The sequence below is a fragment of the Diabrotica virgifera genome, chromosome 7 (genome assembly GCF_917563875.1).
Source record: "Diabrotica virgifera virgifera chromosome 7, PGI_DIABVI_V3a".
In the NCBI taxonomy this organism is placed as follows: Eukaryota; Metazoa; Arthropoda; class Insecta; order Coleoptera; family Chrysomelidae; genus Diabrotica; species Diabrotica virgifera.
Window position 1 is genome coordinate 79,919,604 of NC_065449.1, and position 10,569 is coordinate 79,930,172.

The 10,569-nt window shown below is 32.5% G+C and overlaps 1 long non-coding RNA gene across 1 annotated transcript; it reads left to right on the forward strand.

Annotated features, from left to right (window-relative positions):
* Window positions 1-1,227: 1,227 nt before the first annotated feature.
* LOC126888027 (uncharacterized) lies at window positions 1,228-10,048 on the forward strand. Its single transcript, XR_007699357.1, has 2 exons — window positions 1,228-1,540; window positions 9,705-10,048. It is a non-coding gene; the product is annotated as an uncharacterized LOC126888027 (long non-coding RNA).
* Window positions 10,049-10,569: the final 521 nt, after the last annotated feature.

Here is a 10,569-nt window from a genome sequence, read left to right on the forward strand (position 1 = left end):
AATGTATTTTTTCATAGCAACGAAGGGCATCTGACGTAATATTCTTGACGACGGGAAATTATCAAAAATTATCAATTTAATTTAGATTTCTGTATCTTTCTATTGGTCAGAATCCCCTATGAATGAATTAATCGCGCTAATTTCATTAAAACATGAACACAATAAGATAAATTTGAAATAAATTAGTAAATAATATGTAAATATTAGTTTATTGCATGTATTATAATATATTATAATCCCATATTACAAAGTATTTTACTTTCATGCACGCCGTGCTGGAAAATTTACTTTCACACACGCCGTGCGGGAAAGTGCAACTTTCGGAAACGAAATGCGTACGTGAAAGTGGCTCTTTTAGCACGGTCGTAGAAAAATTCATTTTTTGACAAGTTCGTCAAAACCAAATTTTCAATATAATGGGTTAGCACGACGACGATATTGGTTTCCATGACGACGATTCAAAACCATTGTAATTGTCTACTGATCTGACTTTTAAATATTATGTCAAAATAATTTTATTTCTCGCTAATTAATTATTATCTCGCTAATTTCATTAAAACATGAACACAATAAGATAAATTTTCGATAAATTAGTAAATATTATCTAAATAATAGTTTATTGCATGTCTTATAATATATTATAATGCCATATTACAAGGTATTTTACTTTCTCGCACGCCGTGCGGGAAAATTTACTTTCACGCACTCCGTGCAATTTCGGAAACGAAATGCGTGCGTGAAAGTGGCTCTTTTAGCACGGGCGGCAGTAGAAAAACAATATTTCGTTGATTAGGGCGTTAATTTCCCTGTTTAATATTCGGATATGCAGTATGAATATTTGAGATTAAACATCGCTCATTTTTTTATTATTATTATTTTTTTCTCTGATTCTGGCCTTGGTTTAGAACTAGAACCTTTAGCAATCATTTTTTTATAATTTAATGAAATTTTTGATACAGCTCTTTGAAGTCACTCTAAATCTAGTGGCATAGTTATTTAAGAAAAAAATCGCTAATAAATATTCTTTATTTTTGACTAACATAAGGTATCGTAATGTGTCCCTAAATTTAGTTAACATTTTAAGTTAAATACCGAAATAGACTTTTTATTACATGGCATTTAAAAAAGACAAAATTCATAATATACAAGTTTAATTTTCTACGTATAGATTATCTGTTTCATATATTATGTACTAAATTTTTCCTAAGTAGTTTTATTTTCAGCTATCGTTTATTTAACCAAAGCACATAAACACCCAAAGTTGATTCTTAACGGTCACGGTTATCACATAGCTTTACGCCAATCAACCAGGTCAAGATGGAGGTGTAAAAAGCATAGAAGTAATAGATGTCTTGCTTTCTTATATACCACCACCAACGAGGGAAAAAATACCATTTATGTGTATAATGATCATAATCACCAACCCGATGAATACCCGGATCCAGAAGTATTACAGTCCCAGAATGTGTTTGTTGTTAGAGCTGTAAAGGGAGATATACCTCCACTGTAAAAAGTGTTTTAGAAGTTCTTAAAAATAAAGGTATATTTATACAGAGAGAGTCTGTAATTTGGAATAAATTCAATATCTCAAATACCAATTGTTTTTTTGAAAAATGCTCAGATCTTTCGATTAGTATTTCAAATTGTCCTTTTTGACATACAATAATAATGTATACAGGGTGTCCCAATTGAGAGATATGACGTCATCGTTGATTTTCTTAACTGGCAACACTGTCATTTTGATAGCTATTTTGATAGGGTGTGTAAAGTTATACACAACTGCAAAATATCAAATTTTTATTCTCTACCATTTACAAGATAATAATAGAAAATAACAAAGTTATGTCTGTAATTTGGAATAAATTCAATACTTAAAATACTAATTGTTTTTTTTTGAGAAATGCCCAGATCCGTCGATTATTATTTCAAATTGTCATTTTTGACGTACAATAATAATAATACAGGGTGTCCTAAATTAGAGATATGACATCATCGTTGATTTTCTTAAAAGGCAACACTATCATTTTGATAGCTATTTTGATAGGGTGTGTAAAGTTATACACAACTGCAAAATTTCAAATTTTTATTCCCTACCATTTACAAGATAATACAAAATAACAAAGTTATGAAAAACAAGTAATCAAATAATAATTGAATTTAATTATTTCAATTAAGCAAATGCTCATAACGTTGCCCATTGACAATTTGACAATAATTTAGGGCAACATTATGAGTATTTGCTTAATTGAAATAATTAAATTCAATTATTTTTATTTGATTACTTGTTTTTCATAACTTTGTTATTTTTTATTATCTTGTAAATGGTAGAGAATAGAAATTTGAAATTTTGAATTTGTGTATAACTTTACACACCCTATCAAAATAGCAATCAAAATGACAGTGTTGCCATTTAAAAAAAATCAACGATGACGTCATATCTCTAAATTGTGACACCCTGTATACATTATTATTGTATGTTAAAAATGACAATTTGAAATACTGATCGACGGGTATGAGCATTCTTCAAAAAAACCATTAGTGGTTTAATTATTGACTTTAATCCAAATTACAGACATACCTTGGTTACTTTCTATTATCTTGTGAATAGTAGAGAATAAAAATTTGATATTTTGCAGTTATGTATAACTTTACACACCCTATCAAAATAGCTATCAGAAGGACAGTATTGCCATTTAAGAAAATCAACGTTGACGTCATATCTCTCAATTGGGACACCCTGTATACATTATTATTGTATTTCAAAAAGGACAATTTGAAATACTAATCGAAGGGTATGAGCATTTTTCAAAAAAACAATTAGTATTTGAGATATTGAATTTATTCCAAATTACAGACTCTCTCTGTATATTGGAAAATATTATATATAGCTTCATCAATTAATACGTGACAAGACAGTTCGTAACGCGACAGTGCGTAACCACACAAATGGTAACGCATAATTTGCAACGCCCTCAATTCATAACGGCGACATGCGACACTTATTCGTAACACTAAGGCTACGGCTCCACGGGCTGGAAATTGACGCTAGCAGTAGCCGCAAAACGACCTCAAGGTTCCACGAAACGGAATAGGAATAGCCGAACTGAACCGACTACGCACAAGTCCTGTAGTCGGTACAGTTCGGCTATTCCTATTCCGTTCTGCGGAACCTTAAGTTAGTTTTGCGGCTACTGCTAGCGTCAATTTCCAGCCCGTGGAGCCGTAGCCTAATTCGTAACATCGACAGTTCGTACCGTCGGGCATTCAACTAAAACATCTGTCTTCCATTCAATTAAAATCACAGTGTCTGAAAAGAACACAATAAAAAATAAAACACAGAGATATTCTGCAACCTATTTATTTTTATTATTTTCTTTGGTAACGTATATACCTATTGCTTTGTTGTAACTTTTTTAAATACCACAATTTTAACACTCTTCCTTAAACTACCATCTGCACCTGCAGTCTATCATTTCTGCATACCTGCCCATCTGGATCAGGCCCATGGGCTTCATTATGGTATATATTTTCATTATGATACAGATTTTTATTCTGTATCATAATGAATAAGTGAACGAATAATGAACTATTAGTCACGGGTAAAGTAATGGGTGCTACTTCTCGTATTAAAAAATAGTGAATAGTGAGCATGTTATTAAACGGTCGTAGAAAATAGTTCATTATTCAGGGGTCATTACTCACGAGCTGAAGTTAGGTTCAAGTGGTGCATGTCACTTTTAATATTAGTCGTATATAAATACGTCCACCGATAATAGCCATTTTCTATTTATTGCAATGTCAGTATGTACACTGCTTATAATTTTTCGGAACCGAATTTAACTTGAGAGACTATTTCTGGTTGTATTTTTTACAATACATAAAGCAGTATTTGCTAATAGTAGCAACAAGTTACCTAATCAGGCGTGTACTATTGGTAAACAAAATTTATTTTTGTAAATTATAATTTTAATCTCAAGTAGCTGATAATTATATTTTTTTACTAATAAAAATAAAAAACGGTTGTAGAAAAAGTATAGTATTCTACTCGCATGTAATGGCTATTACTTACTCTGATGAATTACGACACTCGCCTACGGCTCGTGTCGCAAACTTCATCATCGTGAGCAATAACCATCATTACATGCTCGTTGAATAATATACTAATTTTAATAACATACTAAATTCGGTCCTTTTCCTAGACGGAGAGAAGGTAAATGCGTGGCCAAAGTGTCCTCTATTTGCTTTCTCCTATTTTCGTCATCTCTTGTGGTTATATATTGTAAAAGCCAGAGATACAGGATGCAGCCAGAGAGCAGTTTATTAACGAAAAGTCTTGGATTTAAAATATTGTTTATTATATTTTTATTTCAATTATTCTAATTGTTTAAAAAGTAGTAAACTTTGTATCTAGGGCTTTTCGTTGTTTTCCTCGTTTTGCGAGAGATGTCGCTAGATTGCGTCTCAAAAGGTGGAACCATTGTATCCCGATGGTTTCCCTTACATAGGCAGGGTTGGTGTTATTCGCTTCAGAGTTGTGATTGCATAGCTTCACTGAAGATGTATGGGATGCTGAAATAGCTATATGGAGATGGTGGTCCAACTCTGGGTCGAATAAAAACAAAAACTGCCTTTATTATTTTTCATCTTTACTCAGACTTGAGTATTTAGAAACTGTCTTTCGGTCCTTTTCCTGGACGGAAAGAAGGTAAATGCGTGGCCAAAGTGTCCTCTATTTGCTTTCTCCTATTTTCGTCGGCTCTTGTGCTTATATATTGTAAAAGCCAGAGATACAGGAGGCAGCCAGAAAGTAGTTTATTAACGAAAAGTCTTGGATTTAAAATATTGTTTATTATATTTTTATTTCAAATATTCTAATTGTTTAAAAAGTAGTAAACTTTGTATCTAGGGCTTTTCGTTATTTTCCTCGTTTTGCGAGAGATGTCGCTAAATTGCGTCTCAAAAGGTGGAATCATTGTATCGCGATGGTTTCCCTTAAGTAGGCAGTGTTGTTGATATTCGCTTCAGAGTTGTGACTGCATAGCTTCACTGAAGCTGCATAGGATGCTGAAATAGCTATATGGAGATGGTGGTCCAACTCTGAGTCGAATAAAAACAAAAACTGCCTTTATTATTATTATACTAATTTTACTTTTCCTATCTCATATACATACATAGGTACATTGCTATATGGGTAAATGATATGATTGCAAACTGTTATAAAAGCAAAATGTCGACATATTTGCTATACAGGGTGTAACGAAAATACAGGTCATAAATTTAATCACATATTCTGGGACCAAAAATAGTTTGATTGAACCTAACTTACCTTAGTACAAATGTGCATATAAAAAAATTTACAACCCTTTGAAGTTACAAAATGAAAATCGATTTTTTTCAATATATCGAAAACTATTAAAGATTTTTTATTGAAAATGGACATATGGCATTCTTATGACAGTAGCATCTTAAGAAAAAATTATAGTGAAAATTGAACACCCTATAAAAATTTTATGGGGGTTTAGTTCCTTTAAATCCCCCCAAACTTTTGTGTACGTTCCAATTAAATTATTATTGTAGTACCATTAGTTAAACACAATATTTCTAAAACTTTTTTGGCTCCTAGTACTTTTTCGAAAAGTCAGTTTTTATCGAGATATTTTGAATATTTTGTCAAATGCACCACATATTTGTATATGGTTAAGTACGATTATGGAGACTTGGTAATAATATGAAAATTTATGTATGATTTACATTTTTAGATATATTTTGAACCGTAGTAAAAAAGAAGCCATATCTCGATAAAAGGTGCCTTCTCGAAAAAATACAAAGAGGCAAAAAAGTTTTAAAAACATTTTGTTTAATGGTATCGCAGTGATAGTTTAATTGGAGCGTACACAAACATTTGGGGGGTTTAAAGGAACAAAACCCCCATAAAATTTTTATGTAAACATATTAAAAAAGAAGCCGCAACTAGATAAAAACTGCCTTATCGAAAAAATACTAAGAGCCAAAAAAGTTTTAAAAATATTGAATTGAACTAATGGTATTACAATTATAATTTAATTGGAACGTACAGAAAAGTTTGGGGGGATTTAAGGGAACAAAACCCCCATAAAATTTTTATGGGGAGCACAAATTTCACTATATTTTTTCTTTAAGATGCACCTATCATAAGAATGCCACATATCCCATTTCAATAAAAAATCTCTAATAGTTTTCGATATACTCGAAAAAATTGATTTTCATTTTGTAATTTCAAAGGGCTATAACTTTTTTTCTGTGCATATTTGTACTAAGGTAAGTTAGGTTCATTCGAAATATTTTTGGTCCCAGAATATGTGATTTAATTTATGACCTGTATTTTTGTTACACCCTGTATAATATGACGATAAACAAACAAATTGAATTGTGGAATGGACATGTGGAAAACTGAAAAATTATTGCATTTTGCAAAAAATTTAAAGACTATCATATTATCATATTATACTAGGGACAATTTACAGAAATAGTTTTGAATGATTTGAATTTAGATTTGACCATACTCGCAGGGAATTGGTAATAATACTAAATATTGTTTTTATTTGATTTCAAATCGATCACTTGATGGCGATTTTACAACCCACTACTTTTAATGTGAGAAAGTACTGGTTAGCACGTTGACGGACAGAACGTCTATAGACGTCTAATTTCCATTGATGTAATGTGACACAACGTCTATAGACGTCATTTTTTGAAATAACGAGTTATGACAAAAATCGGTAGATTTTGTGTCACATTACATCTACAGATAGGTACATATATACAGGGTGTCCAGAAACTCTACCGACAAACGAAGACAGGAGATTCCTCAGATAATTTAAGACAATTTAACCCAATTCACATAGTCCGAAAATGCTTCTTAAGGGAGCTAGAGCTCTTTGAAGATGGCGCCATGAAATTAGTTTTTCTTAAATACCTCCAGAACACTTCTATTTAGAAAAACGAAAATTGGTATGCGTATTTACTTTTCAGAGATGAATCGATTCCATCTATTGCAAATTTCTAGTAGTGGTCATAAGCGTCCGTTTTGAGTAGAGCAACGGGTATTTTATCGCATAACTTTTTTGTCCTTAACTATTATGCATTTTTGACACCAGATTATTAAATTGTGAGGTATTCTGGTACTAAAAAGTACTCTTGCTTTAAGTCGGTAGGACACACCGTTTTCTAGAAAAATCGATTTGAAAGTTTTTCGTTTTTGGAATTTGAAAAAAAATTGAAAGAACTTTTCAACAAATAAACGAAGTATTTTACTAACATAAAGTAAGAGTAACATTTAGTACTCGAATACCTCATAATTTAATAATCTAGTGTCAAAAATGCTCAAAAATTCAAGACAAAAAAGTTATGCTATAAAATAACTGTTGACCTACCCAAAACGGACGCCTATGACCAGTACTAGAAATTCGCAATTAATGAAATTGATTTAGCTCTGGAATATAAATAAATGTGCCAGTTTTCGTCTTTCTAAACAGTTTTTTTTTTGAAATTTTTTTTTATTTAAAAAGCGAAAAATTTTCAAATCGATTTGTCTAGAAAACGGTGTGTCCTACCAATTTCAAACAAGAATACCTTTTAGTACTAGAATACTTGACAATTTCATAATCCAGTGTCAGAAATGCATAAAAGTTAAAGATAAAAAAGTTATGCGATAAAATAACCGTTGCCCTACCCGAAACGGACGCCTATGATCGGTACTAGAAATTTGAAATGGATGGATTAGATTTATATCTTGTAGATAAATATGCGTACCAATTTTTGTTTTTCTAAATAGAAGCGCTCTGGAGGTATTTAAGAAAAACTAATTACAAGACGCATCTTCAAAGAGCTCTAGCTCCCTTAGGAAGCATTTTCGGACTAAGTGAATTGGGTTAGATTATCTTAAAATTATCTGAAGAATCTCCTGTCTTCGTTTGTCGGTAGAGTTTCTGGACACCCTGTATAAAGTGTGACACAACATCCATGGTCGTCATCGACATATTTACAAAAAATGTTAAAAAACTTTGTTTCCATAAACTGTAAGCGCCAAAAGAAATCATATAGTGTCACGACACTTGCTTATAAATTTGACGCACTGTCCGTTAACGTGTTAAGTTAACCCATTAACGCCCAAGTTTTTTTTTATTTAAAAATCTTTACTTTTGGGGTTAATTTGATGAAAGTGTTAATAATTTAATCCAAAAAACAAGTTTTTCGGTTTGTTGTCTTTTTTTTTAAATTATATGGTGTTACCATATGGTAACGCTGGGCGCTTAAGGATCTTTTAGGATCGTTGAAACCAAAATTTTTATTTTTTTTTAAATGTTTATTTCACAGAATATTTTCATCGTCTGGTGTGGTATCCTATAAAACAATTAATACACAAACCAACGTTGCATTTTTTACACATTGTTCGTCCAGATGTTGTACATCTGTCTCCAGCACATCGCCTTCTACTGCTTGATGTAACAAATGGTCGAAGCAATCAAAACGAAGATCTGGCAAGTTCTGTCTATGTAGACTAAGTCTTCCTGTATATAAGGGACGACTTCCATATCTTGCGAGAAGAACTTGGGTCAATTCTCTCCTAAACGATAGCAAGAATATATTTTTTTTATATAAATGCCATGAATTATGGACTGCAACATCCAACAACCATGTTACAATTTGCCAGTACCATTTTTTACTGCAAATTGCTACTCGGTAGGTTGAAACACCTTGATCCATCCAGTCAGTACCCACCATATTTTGTTGTATTCAGCAATATAGTGAGGCCGACTTACTTGAATGTGGCCTTTTTCTTCATGATAAAATCTTTTTACCGTGCCCAATGCTGAATCACCACAACTCGTAGATGTTATTGTAACAACAGAGTTATCTTTCTATCGCACCAGTAACACTATCGCTTTTGCTAACAAAAATCCACGACTGAAAAAAAATAAGATTATGACTCCGTAAGCGCCCACCGCAACCATATGGTAACGGCGTACCTTGACTATTCCTACCGAATTCGCTACATTTAATTGTTGATAAAATACAACAATTTATAATAAGTTGGGGTATAATAAACTTAGTTTTTTTTTTAAATATGCAAATATAGTTACTAGAAGACTATCAAAAATTGCTTACGCAAAACGGACGTCCATCTTTTTCTATAAATTTAAACCACACTGTCATATGATTATCTCTCGGCTGTTGAGAAAAGGCTAAAATACGAATCCGTTATGTTTTATAGGTACCCGAAGTATTCCTAGAAACGATAGTTCTCAAAATATGTGGCTGACTAATTCATGTTACCGCAGAATTTTTAAAAATCATGTGTTTTACGTTACCATATGGTAACGCTGGGCGCTAATGGGTTAAGCGAATCTGTGTAGTTTGTTGTGAAAATTGTGAGATCCCAACAGTTTAATTTTAGAACGATTGTTAGCTAAACTGTTGAAAATTAGAATGCATTATAGCGTCTTTTTCTTCTTCTTCGTGATTTATTCTACGAAAATCGCGTATTTAAACGTCATTCTTCATCCATCTGTATCAATGATTGTCGCTCCATTTTTTTGGGGTCGGCTTCTACTAGGTCCTGTTGACTATTTATGTCGAGCAATTCTCGCCATTCTTCTTTCTTCTATTCGCCTAAAAACATAAAGCGTAAATAAATTAACGTTGATTAAAATTGGTGTTTTTAGGTATGTGTTTTCCAAAATCTAAGATTCCTGATCCAGCACATCAAGAAGAAGGTATAATTTATATAAGACAAGGATTAAAATATCCGAAGCTTATTGTCGATTTTTATGAATATACAATTCATCGAAAAACTCCAGAAAAAACCAGATGGACGTGTGTGAATTACAGACGAAGCAAATGTAAATCTGTCCTTTATACATATGGAAAAACTGTTATGATTCGACACGAACACAACCATGCTTCAGACATTACAACCATTGAACACACGCTTTCACCTCAAAAAGTTATTATATATAGAGAGTAAACATGTCACAAATTCTAGAAAAGAGAATAAATTTGTATATTACTTAGTGTGTTATTAATAACTCTTTAAAAAACAACTAAAAATTATTGTCCCGTGGGCCTTGATTTTTGACCCTTCGCTTCGTTATAGAACGTATACGCTTCGTATCTGTTTAGTATACGAAGCGAATACGTTCGATAACGAAGCGAAGGGTCAAAAATCGAGGCCCTAATATGCTTTAAGCCGTCTACACACGCTCTGACAAAAGCACCGGACTGTCGGGCTGACAACGTTGGTTCTTACTGTTGGAGCGTGTGTACTGTGTAAGCTTGTCGCACGCCAACAATGAGTAATCCCGACAGTAATGCTGACTGATTTTGTCGGGTGGTCTTACTATTCCAACATCCTGACAAATTTATCGTATCAGGACGTGTGTAGCGTTGTTGGCCTGATTTATGACTCAGTAATATTGCTAATAATCTATACGGATTGCTTTTGTAAAGCGGTAGACACAAATCACGTGTTAACTATGCAAATATCTATAGCTCAAGAAACAAAGTCTACCCTATGCCGATGTGTGCTTT